Source organism: Camellia sinensis, chromosome 9 (genome assembly GCF_055761805.1).
Source record: "Camellia sinensis isolate YWXY chromosome 9, ASM5576180v1, whole genome shotgun sequence".
Classification (NCBI taxonomy): domain Eukaryota; kingdom Viridiplantae; phylum Streptophyta; class Magnoliopsida; order Ericales; family Theaceae; genus Camellia; species Camellia sinensis.
The window spans coordinates 101,141,167-101,153,475 of record NC_138969.1 but is presented as its reverse complement, the minus strand read 5'-3'; positions in this window follow the sequence as shown (position 1 = coordinate 101,153,475).

Sequence of the window (12,309 nt, the reverse complement as noted above, 5' to 3'; positions counted from 1 at the left end):
GCTAAGATATTAGCCAAAGTGAAGTACTTTGGCTAGCCAAGCTACAAACCCACTCGGTTTTCCCGTCTTTGACGTAGTACAGCTCGCTTTTCCACGCTACTGACACCACGCCCTTACTGGGATACGTGGCTCCCCTTGATTGCCTCTACTGCTGTGACAGCCGTCAATCATAACTTCCAAAATTTGAATAGTCCCGCCTTTTTACTTCCATTTTGCATTTATTCCCTTAGTCTACAAACGTCCATTGTTACTGTTCATCTGCTCTCTGGAAAACCTCTCACATTTTTAACTCTAAATCCTTATCTTCTACTGCCAAGTCTCAATCCAAGTCGCAGGGGCTCGTTTGATTGAATTCTGCTTTCACACCCTTAATCTGTAAGTTCCTCATGCCATTTTCTCTGTTTTAATTGATACGCCTTTGTTTATTTTCTTAAAGAATAGCAATTAATCTCCCATATATGCGTGTTATATGCAATAGAGCCTTGAGCAAATACCATAAACCCAAAAAACCTCACGCTCAAACCTAAAGACACACTCAACTGGATTTTGAATCAGTTTCGAACATGATTTTTGATCCAAAATTGTGCTGTGACCGAACTATGAACTTGTTTGCGACCCTTAGGATAGTACTCAACTCAACTAGAAATGTATAGAACACCAACCGTGCTATAAACCTTGAGTCGGCCTTGTTTCATGGCCGAATTAGAAATGGTTTGTAACGCAATTGTAACCAAGCTAGGCTGATATTACTCTGCCTATTTACTTAGCGCGGTCCAGTTATCTGGGCATGACACTTTTATTTCCACTTTGCAGACTTGACTAGGTTGGCCGGGCACACCCTTGCACTTTGCCGTTGGGCGAGTTTGCTCAGCCGAGCCATCCAAAGTCACACCAAGGCTGAGCTAGGCTGTCGTGTTCATAACAATTTTTAAACCAATGGGCAAATGTCGATTTCTGGTGGACTTGCTTGGTGCCATGGCTGAATTTCGAAGCGACTACCATATTCCGAATGACGTCCACCTTTCCTTAGCCGAGCTAGACACCACCCCTTGGGGCAAATAAGGTTTTGTTCCCTTTACCGTGATATCCATCGTAGAGGGGGAACTTTGGCTCTCAGTCTAACCACTCATTTGCGAATTCCGTAGGCCAACCAGACTGTGCCCCACCTAATTATCCACCAATTCTTCATAAACGGAATGGCTGAGCTAAATTCCTCAGGCTTTAGCCTGGCAATGCCCCAAACACCTCGGGAGGGTTCAAGGTAAGTTGCGGAGACTTACGGAACTAGCACGGGACTTGGGCTTGAGAACTAAATCAAAAAATGCACTTTTTTCACACTTAAGCTCAAAAATAAGCCGTCGGGGGCCAAAATCGTGTAACAATCACGAGAAGGCCCGGGAAACACGTCAAACACCCCGGGAGGACACGGGACTCCCGGTTTGAAAACTAAGTCTGAAACGGCACTTTTCTCGCACCTAAGCTTGAAAATAGTCCATCGCGGGCCAAAATCGTGTGACAGTCAAGAGAAGGTCAGGGGAACACCTCAAAAACCTAGGGAGGGACTAACGTGAGTTGTGGAAACTTACGGAACTCGCATGGGACTCCCAGTTTGAAAACTAAGTGAAAAAATGCACTTCCTAAACACTTAAGTTTGAAAATAGGCCATCGGGGGCCAACAAATCCCGTAACAGTCCCGAGGAGGCCCGTGGAACACCAACAATTCCGGGGAAGACTTCCGTAAGTTGTGGAAACTTACGGAACTAGCGCGGGACTTCCGGTTTGAAAACTAGGTCGGAAAAGTTACTTTTTTCACACTTAAGCTTGAAAATAGGCCTCGGCGGGCCGAAATCGTGTAACAATCACGAGAAGGCAAGGGGAACACCTCGAACATCTCAGGAGGGACCAATTTGAGTTGTGAAAACATAACGAACAGGCACGGGACTCCCGATTTGAAAACTATGTCGGAAAATACACTTTTTTAACACTTAAGCTTGGAAGTAGGCCATCGGGGAGCCAAAATCATCTAACAGTCGCAAGAAGGGCCGGGAACACCTCAAACACCTCGGGAGTGACAGACGTGAGTTGTAAAAACTTAAGGAACTAGCACGGGGACTCCCGGTTTGAAAACGAAGTTGGAAAGAGACAGTTTTTCCACACTTAAGCCTGGAAATAGAACACCGAGGGGACCAAAACCGTGTCACAGTCACGAGGACCAGGAAATGCGCAAAACACCCCAGGAGGGTCCAAGGTAAGTTGCGAAGACTTACGGAACTAGCACGGGACTCTCAGTTTGAGAACTAAATCAAAAAATGAACTTTTTTCACACTTAAGCTCGAAAATAAGCCGTCGGGGGCCAAAATCGTGTAATAGTCACGAGAAGGCCCGGGGAACATGTCAAACAACCCGGGAGGGACCGATGTAAGTTGTGAAAACTTACGGAACAAGCACAGGACTCCCGGTTTGAAAACTAAGTCCGAAACGGCGCTTTTCTTGCACCCAAGCTTGAAAATAGTCCATCGGGGGGCCAAAATCGGGTGACAGCCAAGAGAACGTCCGGGGAACACCTCAAACACCTACGGAGGGACCAACGTGAGCTGTGGAAACTTACGAAGCTCGCATAGGACTCCCTGTTTGGAAACTAAGTCAAAAAATGCACTTCCCAAACACTTAAGTTTGAAAATAGGCCATCAGGGGCAAAAAACAAAATCCTGTAACAGTACCGAGAAGGCCCGTGCAACACCTCCAACACCTCCGGAGAAACCAATGTAAGTTGTGAAAACTTACGGAACTAGCGCGGGACTTCCGGTTAGAAAACTAGGTCAGAAAAGGTATTTTTTTCACACTTAAGCATGAAAACAGGCCTCAGCGAGCCGAAATCGTGCAACAATCACGAGAAGGCCCGGGGAACACCTTGAACATTTTAGGAGGGGCCACTTTGAGTTGTGAAAACTTAACGAACAGGCACGGGACTCCCGATTTGAAAACTAGATCGGAAAATACACTTTTCTAAGACTTAAACTTGGAAGTAGGCCATCGGGGGGCCAAAATCATGTAACAGTCTCAAGAAGGGCCGGGAACACCTCAAACACCTCGGGAGTGACAGACGCGAGTTGTAAAAACTGAGGGAACTAGCACGGGGACTCCCGGTTTGAAAACGAAGTTGGAAAGAGACACTTTTTCCACACTTAAGCTTGGAAATATGACACCGAGGGGGCCAAAACCGTGTCACAGTCACGAGAAGGACCAGGAAATGCGCAAAACACCTCGGGAGGGTTCATGGTAAGTTGCGTAGACTTACGGAACTAGCACGGGACTCACGGTTTGAGAACTAAATCAAAAAATGCACTTTTTTCACACTTGCGCTCGAAAATAAGCCATCGGGGGCCAAAATCTTGTAAAAGCCACGAGAAGGCCCAAGGAACACGTCAAACACCCCGGGAGGGACCGATGTAAGTTGTGAAAACTTACGGAACTAGCACGGGACTCCCGGTTTGAAAACTAAGTCCGAATCGGCGCTTTTCTCGCACCTAAGCTTTAAAATAGTCCATCGGTGGGCAAAAATCAGGTGACAGCCAAGAGAACGTCCGGAGAACACCTCAAACACCTAGGGAGGGACCAACGTGAGCTGTGGAAACTTACGGAACTCGCATGGGACTCCCGGTCTGGAAACTAAGTCACAACACGCACTTCCTAAACACTTAAGTTTGAAAATAGGCCATCGGGAGGAAAAAAAATCCTGTAACAGTCCCGAGAAGGCCCGTGGAACACCTCCAACACCTCGGGAGAAACCAATGTAAGTTGTGGAAACTTACGGAACTAGCGCGGGACTTCCGGTTTGAAAACTAGGTCAGAAAAGGTACTTATTTCAAACTTAAGCTTGAAAACAGGCCTCGGCGGGCCGAAATCGTGTAACAATCACGAGAAGGCCCGGGAACACCTCGAACACCTCAGGAGGGACCAATTTGAGTTGTGAAAACTTAACGAACAGGCACGGGACTCCCGATTTGAAAACTAGGTCCCGATTCGAAAACTAGGTCGGAAAATATACTTTTCTAACACTTAAGCTTGGAAGTAGGCCATTCAGTGGGCCAAAATCATGTAACAGTCGCAAAAAGGGCCTGGAACACCTCAAACACCTCGGGAGTGACAGACGCGAGTTGTGAAAACTAACGGAACTAGCACGGGGACTCCCGGTTTGAGAACTAAGCTGGAAAGAGAAACTTTTTCCACACTTAGGCTTGGAAATAGGAGACCGGAGGGGCCAAAACCGTGCCACAGTCACGAGAAAGACCGGGAAATGTCGTAAACACCTCGGGAGGGTCCAAAAGGTAAGTTGCGGAGACTTACGAAACTAGCACGGGAAACTCGGTTTGAGAGCTAAATCAAAAAATGAACATTTTTCAAACTTAAGCTTGAAAATAGGCCGTCGGGGGCCAAAATCGTGTGACAGTCACGAGAAGGCCCAGGGAACACGTCAAACACCCCGGGAGAGACCGATGTAAGTTGTAAAAACTTACAGAACTAGCACGGGACTCCCGGTTTGAAAACTAAGTCCAAAACGGGGCTTTTCTCGCACCTAAGCTTGAAAATAGTCCATCGGGGGGCCAAAATCGGGTGACAGCCAAGAGAATGTCCAGAGAACACCTCAAATACCTAGGGAGGGACCAACGTGAGTTGTGGAAACCTACGGAGCTCGCATGGGACTCCCGGTTAGGAAACTAAGTCAAAAAATGCACTTCCTAAACACTTAAGTTTGAAAATAGGCCATCGGGAGAAAAAAAAATCCTGTAACAGTACCGAGAAGGCCCGTGGAACACCTACAACACCTCGGGAGAAACCAATGTAAGTTGTGGAAACTTACGGAACTAGCGCGGGACTTCCGGTTTGAAAATTAGGTTGGAAAAGGTAGTTTTTTCACACTTAAGCTTGAAAACAGGCCTCGGCAGGCCGAAATCTTGTAACAATCACGAGAAGGCCCGGGGAACACCTCGATCACCTCAGGAGGGACCAATTTGAGTTATGAAAACTTAACGAACAGGCACGGGACTCCCGGTTTGAAAACTAGGTCGAAAAATACACTTTTTCTAACACTTAAGCTTGAAAGTAGGCCATCGGGGGGCCAAAATCATGTAACAATCGCAAGAAGGGCCGGAACACCTCAAACACCTCGAGAGTGACAGACGCGAGTTGTGTAAACTTACGAAACTAACACGGGGACTCCCAGTTTGAAAACGAAGCTGGAAAGAGACACTTTTTCAACACATAAATTTGGAAATAGGACACCAAAGGGGGCCAACACCGTGTCACAGTCACGAGAAGGACCAGGAAATGCGCAAAACACCTCGGGAGGGTCCAAGGTAAGTTGCGGAGACTTACGGAACTAGCACGGGACTCTCGGTTTGAGAACTAAATCAAAAAATGAACATTTTTCACACTTAAGCTCGAAAATAAGCCGTCGGGAGCCAAAATCGTGTAACAGTCACGAGAAGGCCTGGGGAACACGTCAAAAACCCGGGAGCGACCGATGTAAGTTGTGAAAACTTACGGAACTAGCACGGGACTCCCGGTTTGAAAACTAAGTCCGAAACGGCGCTTTTCTCGCACCTAAGCTTGAAAATAGTCCATCGGGGGGCCAAAATAGGGTGACGGCCAAGAGAACGTCCGGGGAACACCTCAAACACCTACGGAGGGACCAACGTGAGCTGTGGAAACTTACGGAACTCGCATGGGACTCCCGGTCTGGAAACTAAGTCACAACACGCACTTCCTAAACACTTAAGTTTGAAAATAGGCCACCGGGAGGAAAACAAATCCTGTAACAGTCCCGAGAAGGCCCGTGGAACACCTCCAACACCTCGGGAGAAACCAATGTAAGTTGTGGAAACTTACGGAACTAGCGCGGGACTTCCGGTTTGAAAACTAGGTCAGAAAAGGTACTTATTTCAAACTTAAGCTTGAAAACAGGCCTCGGCGGGCCGAAATCGTGTAACAATCACGAGAAGGCCCGGGAACACCTCGAACACCTCAGGAGGGACCAATTTGAGTTGTGAAAACTTAACGAACAGGCACGGGACTCCCGATTTGAAAACTAGGTCCCGATTCGAAAACTAGGTCGGAAAATATACTTTTCTAACACTTAAGCTTGGAAGTAGGCCATTCAGGGGGCCAAAATCATGTAACAGTCGCAAAAAGGGCCAGGAACACCTCAAACACCTCGGGAGTGACAGACGCGAGTTGTGAAAACTAACGGAACTAGCACGGGGACTCCCGGTTTGAGAACTAAGCTGGAAAGAAAAACTTTTTCCACACTTAGGCTTGGAAATAGGAGACCGGAGGGGCCAAAACCGTGTCACAGTCACGAGAAGGACCGGGAAATGCCCCAAACACCTCGGGAGGGTCCAAGGTAAGTTGCGGAGACTTACGGAACTAGCACGGGACTCTCGGCTTGAGAACTAAATAAAAAAATGAACTTTTTTCACACTTAAGCTCGAAAATAAGCCGTCGGGGGCCAAAATCGTGTAACAGTCACGAGAAGGCCTAGGGAACACGTCAAGCAACCCGGGAGCGACCGATGTAAGTTGTGAAAACTTACGGAACTAGCACGGGACTCCCGGTTTGAAAACTAAGTCCGAAACGGCGCTTTTCTCGCACCTAAGCTTGAAAATAGTCCATCGGGGGGCCAAAATCGGGTGACGGCCAAGAGAACGTCCGGGGAACACCTCAAACACCTACGGAGGGACCAACGTGAGCTGTGGAAACTTACGGAACTTGCATGGGACTCCCGGTCTGGAAACTAAGTCACAACAGGCACTTCCTAAACACTTAAGTTTGAAAATAGGCCATCGGGAGGAAAACAAATCCTGTAACAGTCCCGAGAAGGCCCGTGGAACACCTTCAACACCTCGGGAGAAACCAATTTAAGTTATGGAATTTTACGGAACTAGCGTGGGACTTGCGGTTTGAAAACTAGGTCGGAAAAGGTACTTTTTTCACACTTAAGCTTGAAAACATGCCTCGGCGGGCCGAAATCGCGTAACAGTCACGAGAAGGCCCGGGGAACACCTCGAACACCTCAGGAGGGGCCGATTTGAGTTGTGAAAACTTAACGAATGGGCACAGGACTCTCGATTTGAAAACTAGGTCGAAAAATACACTTTTCTAGCACTTAAGCTTGGAAGTAGGCTATCGGGGGGCCAAAATCATGTAACAGTCGCAAGAACGGCCGGAACACCTCAAACGCCTCGGGAGTGACAGACGCGAGTTGTGTAAACTTACGAAACTAGCACGGGGACTCCCGGTTTGAAAATTAAGCTGGAAAGAGACACTTTTTCCAAATTTAAATTTGGAAATAGGACACCGGGGGGGGCCAAAACCGTGTCACAGTCACGAGAATGACCGGGAAATGCCCCAAACACCTCGGGAGGGTCCAAGGTAAGTTGCGGAGACTTACGGAACTAGCACGGGACTTTCGGCTTGAGAACTAAATAAAAAAATGAACTTTTTTCACACTTAAGCTCGAAAATAAGCCGTCGGGGGCCAAAATCGTGTAACAGTCACGAGAAGGCCTAGGGAACACGTCAAGCAACCCGGGAGCGACCGATGTAAGTTGTGAAAACTTACGGAACTAGCACGGGACTCCCGGTTTGAAAACTAAGTCCGAAACGGTGCTTTTCTCGCACCTAAGCTTGAAAATAGTCCATCGGGGGGCCAAAATCGGGTGACGCCCAAGAGAACGTCCGGGGAACACCTCAAACACCTACGGAGGGACCAACGTGAGTTGTGGAAACTTACGGAACTCGCATGGGACTCCCGGTCTGGAAACTAAGTCACAAAACGCACTTCCTAAACACTTAAGTTTGAAAATAGGACATCGGGAGAAAAAAAAATCCTGTAACATTCCCGAGAAGACCCGTGGAACACCTCCAACACCTCGGGAGAAACCAATTTAAGTTATGGAATCTTACGGAACTAGCGTGGGACTTGCAGTTTGAAAACTAGGTCGGAAAAGGTACTTTTTTCACACTTAAGCTTGAAAACATGCCTTGGCGGGCCGAAATCGCGTAACAGTCACGAGAAGGCCGGGGGAACACCTCGAACACCTCTAGAGGGGCCGATTTGAGTTGTGAAAACTTAACGAATGGGCACAGGACTCCCGATTTGAAAACTAGGTCGAAAAATACACTTTTCTAGCATTTAAGCTTGGAAGTAGGCTATCGGGGGGCCAAAATCATGTAAAAGTCGCAAGAACGGCCGGAACACCTCAAACGCCTCGGGAGTGACAGACGCGAGTTGTGTAAACTTACGAAACTAGCACGGGGACTCTCGGTTTGAAAACTAAGCTGGAAAGAGACACTTTTTCCAAATTTAAATTTGGAAATAGGACACCGGGGGGGGCCAAAACCGTGTCACAGTCACGAGAAGGACCGGGAAATGCACCAAAAACCTCGGGAGGGTCCAAGGTAAGTTGCGAAGACTTAGAACTAGCACGGGACTCTCGGCTTGAGAACTAAATAAAAAAATGAACTTTTTTCACACTTAAGCTCGAAAATAAGCCGTCGGGGGCCAAAATCGTGTAACAGTCACGAGAAGGCCTAGGGAACACGTCAAGCAACCCGGGAGCGACCGATGTAAGTTGTGAAAACTTACGGAACTAGCACGGGACTCCCGGTTTGAAAACTAAGTCCGAAACGGCGCTTTTCTCGCACCTAAGCTTGAAAATAGTCCATCGGGGGGCCAAAATCGGGTGACGGCCAAGAGAACGTCCGGGGAACACCTCAAACACCTACGGAGGGGCCAACGTGAGCTGTGGAAACTTACGGAACTCGCATGGGACTCCCGGTCTGGAAACTAAGTCACAACACGCATTTCCTAAACACTTAAGTTTGAAAATAGACCATCGGGAGGAAAAAAAAATCCTGTAACAGTCCCGAGAAGGCCCGTGGAACACCTCCAACACCTCGGGGGAAACCGATTTAAGTTATGGAATCTTACGGAACTAGCGTGGGACTTGCGGTTTGAAAACTAGGTCGGAAAAGGTACTTTTTTCACACATAAGCTTGAAAACATGCCTCGGCGAGCCGAAATCGCTTAACAGTCACGAGAAGTCCCGGGCAAAAACCTCAAACACCTCAGGAGGGGCCGATTTGAGTTGTGAAAACTTAACGAATGGGCACAGGACTCCCGATTTGAAAACTAGGTCGAAAAATACACTTTTCTAGCACTTAAGTTTGGAAGTAGGCCATCGGGGGGCCAAAATCATGTAACAGTCGCAAGAATGGCCGGAACACCTCAAACGCCTCGGGAGTGACAGACGCGAGTTGTGTAAACTTACGAAACTAGCACGGGGACTCCCGGTTTGAAAACTAAGCTGGAAAGAGACACTTTTTCCAAATTTAAATTTGGAAATAGGACACCGAGGGGGGGGCCAAAACCGTGTCACAGTCACGAGAAGGACCGGGAAATGCCCCAAACACCTCGGGAGGGTCCAAGGTAAGTTGCGGAGACTTACGGAACTAGCACGGGACTCTCGGCGTGAGAACTAAATAAAAAAATGAACTTTTTTCACACTTAAGCACGAAAATAAGCCGTCGCGGCCTAAAATCGTGTAACAGTCACGAGAAGGCCTAGGGAACACGTCAAGCAACCCGGGAGCGACCGATGTAAGTTGTGAAAACTTACGGAACTAGCACGGGACTCCCGGTTTGAAAACTAAGTCCGAAACGGCGCTTTTCTCGCACCTAAGCTTGAAAATAGTCCATCGGGGGGCCAAAATCGGGTGACGGCCAAGAGAACGTCCGGGGAAAGCCTCAAACACCTACGGAGGGACCAACGTGAGCTGTGGAAACTTACGGAACTCGCATGGGACTCCCGGTCTGGAAACTAAGTCACAACACGCACTTCCTAAACACTTAAGTTTGAAAATAGGCCATCGGGAGGAAAAAAAATCCTGTAACAGTCCCGAGAAGGCCCGTGGAACACCTACAACACCTCGGGAGAAACCAATTTAAGTTATGGAATCTTACGGAACTAGCGTGGGACTTGCGGTTTGAAAACTAGGTCGGAAAAGGTACTTTTTTTCACACTTAAGCTTGAAAACATGCCTCGGCTGGCCGAAATCGCGTAACAGTCACGAAAAGGCCTGGGGAACACCTCAGGAGGGGCCGATTTGAGTTGTGAAAACTTAACGAATGGGCACAGGACTCCCGATTTGAAAACTAGGTCGAAAAATATACTTTTCTAGCACTTAAGCTTGGAAGTAGGCCATCGGGGGGCCAAAATCATGTAACAGTCGCAAGAACGGCCAGAACACCTCAAACGCCTCGGGAGTGACAGACGCGAGTTGTGTAAACTTACGAAACTAGCATGGGGACTCCCGGTTTGAAAACTAAGCTGGAAAGAGACACTTTCCAAATTTAAATTTGGAAATAGGACACCGGGGGGGGCCAAAACCGTGTCACAGTCACGAGAAGGACCGGGAAATGCACCAAACACCTCGGGAGGGTCCAAGGTAAGTTGCGGAGACTTACGGAACTAGCACGGGACTCTCGGCTTGAGAACTAAATAAAAAAATGAACTTTTTTCACACTTAAGCTCGAAAATAAGCCGTCGGGGGCCAAAATCGTGTAACAGTCACGAGAAGGCCTAGGGAACACGTCAAGCACCCCGGGAGCGACCGATGTAAGTTGTGAAAACTTACGGAACTAGCACGGGACTCCCGGTTTGAAAACTAAGTCCGAAACGGCGCTTTTCTCGCACCTAAGCTTGAAAATAGTCCATCGGGGGGCCAAAATCGGGTGACGCCCAAGAGAACGTCCGGTGAACACCTCAAACACCTACGGAGGGACCAACGTGAGTTGTGGAAACTTACGGAACTCGCATGGGACTCCCGGTCTGGAAACTAAGTCACAAAACGCACTTCCTAAACACTTAAGTTTGAAAATAGGCCATCGGGAGAAAAAAAAATCCTGTAACATTCCCGAGAAGGCCCGTGGAACACCTCCAACACCTCGGGAGAAACCAATTTAAGTTATGGAATCTTACGGAACTAGCGTGGGACTTGCAGTTTGAAAACTAGGTCGGAAAAGGTACTTTTTTCACACTTAAGCTTGAAAACATGCCTCGGCGGGCCGAAATCGCGTAACAGTCATGAGAAGGCCGGGGGAACACCTCGAACACCTCTAGAGGGGCCGATTTGAGTTGTGAAAACTTAACGAATGGGCACAGGACTCCCGATTTGAAAACTAGGTCGAAAAATACACTTTTCTAGCACTTAAGCTTGGAAGTAGGCTATCGGGGGGCCAAAATCATGTAACAGTCGCAAGAACGGCCGGAACGCCTCAAACGCCTCGGGAGTGACAGACGCGAGTTGTGTAAACTTACGAAACTAGCACGGGGACTCCCGGTTTGAAAACTAAGCTGGAAAGAGACACTTTTTCCAAATTTAAATTTGGAAATAGGACACCGGGGGGGGGCCAAAACCGTGTCACAGTCACGAGAAGGACCGGGAAATGCCCCAAACACCTCGGGAGGGTCCAAGGTAAGTTGCGGAGACTTACGGAACTAGCACGGGACTCTCGGCTTGAGAACTAAATAAAAAAAGAAACTTTTTTCACACTTAAGCTCGAAAATAAGCGGTCGGGGGCCAAAATCGTGTAACAGTCACGAGAAGGCCTAGGGAACACGTCAAGCCCCCCGGGAGCGACCGATGTAAGTTGTGAAAACTTACGGAACTAGCACGGGACTCCCGGTTTGAAAACTAAGTCCGAAACGGCGCTTTTCTCGCACCTAAGCTTGAAAATAGTCCATCGGGGGGCCAAAATCGGGTGACGGCCAAGAGAACGTCCGGGGAACACCTCAAACACCTACGGAGGGACCAACGTGAGCTGTGGAAACTTACGGAACTTGCATGGGACTCCCGGTCTGGAAGCTAAGTCACAACACGCACTTCCTAAACACTTAAGTTTGAAAATAGGCCATCGGGAGGAAAACAAATCCTGTAACATTCCCGAGAAGGCCCGTGGAACACCTCCAACACCTCGGGAGAAACCAATTTAAGTTATGGAATCTTACGGAACTAGCGTGGGACTTGCGGTTTGAAAACTAGGTCGGAAAAGGTACTTTTTTCACATTTAAGCTTGAAAACATGCCTCGGCGGGCCGAAATCGCGTAACAGTCATGAGAAGGCCGGGGGAACACCTCGAACACCTCTGGAGGGGCCGATTTGAGTTGTGAAAACTTAACGAATGGGCACAGGACTCCCGATTTGAAAACTAGGTCGAAAAATACACTTTTCTAGCACTTAAGCTTGGA